This window comes from Orcinus orca, chromosome 14 (genome assembly GCF_937001465.1).
Source record: "Orcinus orca chromosome 14, mOrcOrc1.1, whole genome shotgun sequence".
Classification (NCBI taxonomy): domain Eukaryota; kingdom Metazoa; phylum Chordata; class Mammalia; order Artiodactyla; family Delphinidae; genus Orcinus; species Orcinus orca.
Window position 1 is genome coordinate 23,884,478 of NC_064572.1, and position 7,950 is coordinate 23,892,427.

A 7,950-nucleotide genomic window follows, 5' to 3' on the forward strand; every position below is an offset into this window, starting at 1 on the left:
GAACCAAATCAGCTTCAGTGGCAAATTCATTTTCTCTTAGTAGAGAAGTTAGGGGGTGGGGAGGGCACAGTGACAGCTAACACTATTTCTATACAAGCTGCCTCATCCAAGCTGCCTCCATTAATTAACTTGAGCCTAATCTTCCAAAAAAAGGTAGACCCACACCATTGAACTAAATCTCAGCAGACTCTGAAAATCTGAACAATTTTGAGTAGTGGAACTAAAAGGGAAATTCTCATGAAAGTATGAGAGAGTTGAAAGAATGATAGCAAATCCCATTCTTGATATTTTTATTTTCTAGAAAAAAAATGGCTACAGTTAACTTAGACGTACAGTGACTTTTTTTCTAATTCACCTATTTACCAGGATCTTGGGTTTGTCTAGTAATACAATTACATAAAGTTACTTCTCCTTTGTAAACTGAAAAATTCTGATTTGTTGCTAGATCCACATATCATAGGTTGGTACACAGATCATTGTTTGAGAGGGGTAGATATTGATCAGTAACTTTCACCCCTGGCTGTTAGAATCACCCTGTAGTTTTAAAAAATACAGATGGGCTCTACCTGAGATCTTCTGAATCAACATACTCGAGCATAAGGCTCAGATATGTATATTTCTTTAAGGTCCAATGGTAATCAACACTTCAAAAGATGTTGGTCTATATTGATATCTGACTAAAAAAATTTCTTCTCAAATAAAGATTTTATTTGCAATAAATTAAATATCAACTCCATTGAGAACATTGTGATGTTGCTAGTTAAACTGATATCTAAGTGTTTTTATTTTTTGTGTATGTGAGTATAATGACTATTTATTTGGGGCTTGAAAAACGTTTATAAATGTTGGTTGATTTCAGGTTCAGTAAACAGTCATCATTATATTTTCAATTCATGGTTTAATGCAAATCTTACCTTCAGTATTTAAAGTGGGAATGCTTATTCTTATGGAGATATAATAAAATATGACAGAACAATTCTAGGCTGATGGTACTCTTGAAATAAGGAGAATCTGAAAGTCCAATGACAAACAATGCATGGCTTAGTATTTTGGCTCAATAAATAATTTTTACTTTTTATAATTACCTTAAATTCCAGAAGGAAAATGAATTAATTAACTTGAGAGGGATACCACCAAAGGCATTTCAAAGAACATAGGATTAACCCTTCTTCCTGATGCCATTTTCAACAGTATTTGATGGGGCTATAATGTGTCCTACTAAACTATTAATTAATTCATTCAGAACATATTTATTGAGTGTTTATCATTTTATACACACTAGTCTAAGCTTTGGGGATACAGGAGCAAATGAAGCAGGTCCAAACCCTTACCCTCATGGAGCTTACATTTTCAGTGAAGGAGACAGATGTAAGCAAAATAAAAAGTAAATTACTTAGTCCATTAGAGAGTAATAGGCACTAAAGAGGAAATATGTTCATTTCCAGCTACCTCCTTGAACCACGGAGAACGCAGCACTTCTTAGCTATGGGTTATGTTTGTTTGTTTACTTGACGATATGATGATTCTATTCTAAATCTTTCCATTGCTGACCTAACCTGTGTTGTCCATTTCTTGATCTTTTCTGTTCATTTATATTCCTGTTATGGTTTAATCATGGGCTTACACGATCCAGATTCATGAAAGCTTGGCAGGAAGAGTAAGAGGGTGCTTTTAAATCTCTCTTTCATATAAATTTACTACCTCTATCCCTTGGCCTCCCACAATTGAACTGGTATACTTCCATGTCCTCTAGAAGGGCTCAGTACAGTAACTGCTCAGGAAAAAAGTGATGCAGTCTGCCTTGGATGTCCCACTGATCTTGCCAATAAAATTCAGTCTGAGGAAGTCAAATTACATAATGGCCTAACTCCATCAATTAAACATTACGATTCACCCATTAACAGGGCCACCCACTGTGGCACATGCCACAGGCAGATACCCATAATCATTTAGTGCCAATAAAGAGAATGGGAGGGTGCTGTCCGGGGTGTGTGTGTGTGTGTGTGTGTGTGTGTGTGTGTGTGTGTGTGTGTGTGTGTGTGTGTGTGTGTGTGTGTGTGTGTGTGTGTGTGTGTGTGTGTGTGTGTGTGTGTGTGTGTGTGTGTGTGTGTGTGTGTGTGTGTGTGTGTGTGTGTGTCTCCTATTGTTAAATCAGTCCCTATGAATCAGGTGACTCCAAGATTGAATCAGCACCCCTTTAACACATGACTCCCATGTAGCAAAACAGCCCCCTAAATCATGGGACTCCCATTGATTAAATCAGCCCCATTAAATATTGACCCCCCCATTAAATCAATCATTCCTCTTAAATCTCCTGACACCATTATACCAATCAAACCCCTCAGGTTTCCTGACACACATTAAAGCAATCTGCCTTCTTAATTCTCCTGAACCCCATTAAATTAATTGGCCTTCTTAATCTGACTGCCAATAAAACAATAACCCCCCTTAAATCACGGGATTGCCTTTGATTCAACCGTCCCCTTAAAATTACCAGTGATTCAGTCTGGCCCCTTGTATCAGGTGACTGAAATTGAATCAATCACCCCCCATCACGTGACTCCCTTTGATTGGCTCTGTCCCTATAAATCATGTGAATCCCAGTGATTAAAACAGCTCCCTTAAATGCTGTGACCCCATTTAATCAATCCTCTTTCTTAAATCTCCTGATATTCATTAAACCAACGAAATGCCTTAGGTTTCCTGACCCGGATTAAATCAATCTGCCTTTTTAAGGCTCCTGACACCCATTAAGAAGGATGATTGATTTCATTAGTGTCACCATATTCAAGAAGGCAGCTTGAATCAATGGGAGTGCTCACCACGCCCCCGCCCCCCCAGAGTCCAGCCCTGGGGTTCAGCCCCACTACTATAGAGAATGGGTTTGATAACCCCATTCCTTGTGGGGGATCCTAGAAAGGCAAGCCCTTGAGCAAAAGAAATGCTGAACAGTTTGTGCTTAAAAGCAAGCTATCAATAACCCTGAAGTGCCAGTAGAAGCAATCCATTCCTGACTAAGTCTTGATTTCATTGAGAGTGAGACTATTGGTGACCCATACATTTACTCATTTCATGTGTGAAAACCACATTTTTTTCTCTGACTCCTAAGGGCCAGGAAGAATTCCAGATGCTGAGTCAATAAGGAACAATGCTTTTTCTTCTAAGAGTTCACAAAAGTATATAGACACCTAAATAAAGAACCACAATGTCCTATCAGAAGTATTTTACTAAATGTACTTTAGAAACTATTTTACTAAATCATGACTTTCACCTGTTTTATAAACAGGATCTCAGATAAAATTTCATTTGACAAGAAGAAATTCTGCTTAACACAAACAGTAAAAATGAGTTTTAAAAACATTAAAAATATATTTTTCTTTTGAAAGTTACTCTTTTTGCTTAATCAACATGGACTGAGTTATACAACAAGACTTATAATTCATTCCTGTACAGTTAGGAATGCAGACTATCTAGTCTGAAAGCTAAAGAGACTTTCTAATGCCTGAAGATGACTTCATTTACTGTTTTTTCTCTTAATAAATTTATGTTTTTAGTGTTGCTCATCTCAACATAAATTATATAAAATCTGAAGTTTTTAATTCTAGTCTCTTGGACTTTTTGAATCATATCTCCTTATAGGCACGAGTTTAATAACTTTTCTATTTTCCATAATACCTAACACTTGGAAAGACTGAAGAGTCCAATACCTGCTGAGAGAGTTTGTGAGGCAGATTACCAAAGGAAAATACTGCTATATGAAAGCAGACTTTTTTGATATTCTTCATGGCTGGACATTTATCAAACTAGGCAGTGACTATAGCATTTCACTTTGTCCTTAATTGTCTACAAAACAAATTAGGGTATTCAAGACTGTCCAAAAAGAAAAAAAAGAAAAGAAAGGTAAGAATATTCAGTTGAGTCAGCTACAATACTAAGAAGTCTGCTCACCTTGTAAAGGTTTTGTACTAAGGAAGTTATAGCACATGGTGATGGTGGTTTGCCTGGTGTACGAGTTGAAAGCTATCATGATTTTAGAATTATCTTCAGAATATTTGAAGTCATGTAGTTGAAGTTTTATGCAAAATCTCTTATGACTCCAGCCAAACCCTAGACTTTTAAAAGGCAGGAATCGTTCTTTGCAAACATCAGAATAACAGAGGCAGTGTCCTGCATGTGGTGAGTGAGCACTGAACAAAGGTTTGTTTACGCGATTTATTTTAAACTCTTTGCCTAACAGGGAAAACTTCTGAGGCCAGAGGACCTGGGAATAGCCTAAAGTTAGCCAGACTTTGGCAGTCTGGCATTGATTCAAGCTAGTTATAGCTTTAACAAGTGTGAGCTTCCTTCTTTGTCTTTTCAAAAGCTTACTGTGGTTGCCAGGTAATACTCAAGCCACGTCAAGATCACCGCGCAACAGACAGGCAGCCTCTTAGGGACTCACATTGCATTTCTTCATTCAGTCCTCTTTATGCTCTCTCAGTAAAGTGTCTGTCACTTTCTCTTAAAGGACAGTAGGATGAAAGAACGTGTGGAATTGAGGTCGGGAGCAGCTGTCTTCTCTTTAGCTCCTATAACTCTGATCACCTGGGTAGAGGCAGAAAAGCAGGGAATTAGTCTGGAGTGAACAAAACTGTGTGGACAGAAACTAAAGAAAAGCTTGGGGAAGCCTGGAATATTCAGAGGAAAGAAGAAAGAACCATTTTGAGGACACCAACAAAATAGTCATCTGTTTTTTAGTCTGTGGACTGTTGTTAACACCAGATGCCCTCAGGGGTCTCTGGGAAGCTCCACCTCTGGGAACTTGTACCCCTTCCCTCAGGAACAATGTACCACAAAATGGTGTGGGAAAATGGAGATGCCTCCTATCTCCCTCAGTATCCTAAGAAAAGAAGTTCTGACATGCTGAGCTATGCGTGCAGGAGGATTAATGGGATGTGTTCCCAGGGACAGCAGTTAGGAAGCAGGGAAAACAGTGTCGAACAGAGGGAGAAGACAAAGTGAGACGCAGTTGCAACAGTGGCCTCAGCCAGTCACTCAAAAAGTTCTGGGGAGGGGGAAGGGTAAACTGTGACAAAGCGATAAAGAGGCATGGACATATATACACTACCAAACGTAAGGCAGTTAGCTAGTGGGAAGCAGCCGCATAGCACAGGGAGATCAGCTCGGTGCTTTGTGACCGCCTGGAGGGGTGGGATAGGGAGGGTGGGAGGGAGGGAGACGCAAGCGGGAAGAGATATGGGAATATATGTGTATATATAACTGATTCATTTTGTTGTGAAGCTGAAACTAACATACCATTGTAAAGCAATTATACTCCAATAAAGATGTTAAAAAAAAAAAAAAGTTCTAAAGCTTGGAGGTCCTTCCAGGGGTGTTCCTACAGAGGCAAGGAGTCTAGGCTTCACTACTGCCCAGTAGTGGTCAGTTGCTGGATGTGGGCTGCTCCTGGAGAGGGGGAATAACCTCAAGCAAGGCAACCTTTTGCATCAGAGGGCAATTCTCAGAGAGGGATGCACTCCTGAGCTGTCAGCAGCCAACACTGCCAAGCACTTAAGAGTAAGTGCCAAGTCCCTTAGGAGGGATCTGAGTGGCATGACATGGTGTCACTCTCCCCACTCAGCCAGACTAATTAAGACCATCAGTAGAAATGATCAGGATTGATTCTGACCCCAGGATCACATGTCATTACATTTTACCCTGTGCTGAACAAAGTCCTAACCATGTGACAAATACTACTCTACAGAGATTATCTCATTTTATCCATTCATCACTGTAAGATCTTATTTGTCTCAATGTGTACATAAAGAGACTAAGTCTTAGAGACATTAAATAACTTTCCCAAGTTCACACTACAAGTGAGAGCATTAACAGAATTCAAAGTTAGATTTTTCTGAATCCAAAATGTTCTGAACCAATGCATAGCATTCAAGATTATATTCTATTGGTTGTGTTTTTATCCCTGACCATCCCACAGATACTTGCGGGGATGGGTAAATTGCATTTACATAGAGAAGGGCAAGTGCATAATCCAGGAAATTTAGGTTTCTGAAAAGTTACTGAACTATACCAAACCGTGTGTGCCCAAGAACAGCCTTTTTAGGCCAATGAGGCAGGAGGAGGACTTCATGCCAGCCAGGTGAGCTGAGCTGAATCAACATCATGAATCTGGGACTATGAGAGCTGAGCAAATGAACCTAGAAATTATGGACTGAAGCAACAGCACTGTCCATGAGATTACCTCCAAAAATAGCATTTATTAAAAGACTCTTGGGCTTCCCTGGTGGCACAGTGGTTGAGAATCTGCCTGCTAATGCAGGGGACACGGGTTCGAGCCCTGGTCTGGGAAGATCCCACATGCCGCGGAGCAACTAGGCCCGTGAGCCACAACTACTGAGCCTGCGCGTCTGGAGCCTGTGCTCCGCAACAAGAGAGGCCGCGATAGTGAGGGGCCCGCGCACCGCGATGAAGAGTGGCTCCCACTTGCCACAACTAGAGAAAGCCCTCGCACAGAAACGAAGACCCAACACAGCCAAAAATAAATTTTTTTTAAAAAAAAAGATCCTTTAAAAAAAAAAAGACTCTTCCTCAAACATCTTCCCTGTATCTTCTCTCCCCCACTCCAAACCCAGCAGTCTGCAGCAAAGTCAAAGATTTATTGAAAGTCAGGAATGTGAATGGTGTTGTAAGTGTGTCACACACCAGCTTGCTTTTTTCATTTATTATTTTGTCTTTGCTGTTATTTCCTTTTTTATCTCCTGACTTCTTCCCAGAAAAACTACTACATCTAGTTCAAAAGCATAGCATAGCAGATGTTTCCCATTTCAGGTACACAAAGCTACTATGCAATTACGGAATATACTGGAAGAAGTTTGGAGGAAATGCAAATTATTCATTTAATAAGAAAAAATGTTAAACAGAGATCATCAAAAGGGACTATTTTCAAAATGTTTTGAAGCCTGCGTGCAGGACTGTTTTCCTGTAACAATTACAATGTCATGTTCCAGAAAGCATTTCCAGAATATCATATGTGCATTGACAGTCTCAGTACCTGATGATCGAGAATAGTTTGTTCCTGGACATCTCTCTCCAAAACAGAGCAGAAGCAACTGTCTTCCTCCTTTCTCATTTCTGCCCTTCCCCACCAAGACAGGAGGGTGTTGTAAACAAGGATAATTACCAAATTGGACAAAATGTTCCCAGTCTTGGGAAATAAATATTGAGTACAGTCAGGAGATGACCTTTTCTTTCCTTATCTGACTTAAATGAATAAATCCCATGAAATAGATGATGCACCCAGTTCAGAGCCAAAAATACAGTAGGAATTCAATAAATATTTGTTGAATTCCTAAGTGTCCATCACCTAGTCCACGAGACCACCCTGTTACCTCTGGAAGAATTCATCCCTCCCTCCTCTGTGCTCTGACAACATTTCTTGCATTTTTAAGAACATTCTCACGAACTGACTTGTTGTATTTAGTAAAAGTTTCTGTCTCTTCCTCTTATCTTCAGGGCAGGAACTGGTTCTAGTTCAATCTGTATCCCACACTTTGTCCTGCACAGAACAGGACTTAATATCAATGTTTTAACTAACACTCACGAGCAACCATTTTGGGACCTAGCAGAATGGGCTGTGGAATTGGCAGCTGTGCCAAAACAATTTGTGCTGGCCACGATGGTAGCACTTTATATCTTGATGAGGGAGGTGGACTCAATCCTGCTAACTGCCCATGGCAGATAAATGGCACACTGCAATGTGCTACATCTCATTTTGTCACTGCTGTCCTCCCCACGTCATTTGCAAACAGCACAATACTGTCAGGCTGGAATCCACAAGTTGCTGCGTCGATGGTATGCTTGAAAGAAAAGAAAGAGAAGACAATTCAGGCTAAAACCCAGACCTACAGCTGGTGTAAAACTTGTGCTGCAGAGAGTTGCCAAAGGTTCTCAGTC

The 7,950-nt window shown here is 40.1% G+C and overlaps 1 long non-coding RNA gene across 1 annotated transcript; it reads right to left on the bottom strand.

Annotated features, from left to right (window-relative positions):
* Positions 1–936: 936 nt before the first annotated feature.
* On the bottom strand, positions 937–7,670 carry LOC125961077 (uncharacterized). The gene is made up of 3 exons (XR_007471404.1): positions 7,598–7,670; positions 4,442–4,584; positions 937–1,011 (listed from the first exon to the last, which is right to left on the bottom strand). It is a non-coding gene; the product is annotated as an uncharacterized LOC125961077 (long non-coding RNA).
* Positions 7,671–7,950: the final 280 nt, after the last annotated feature.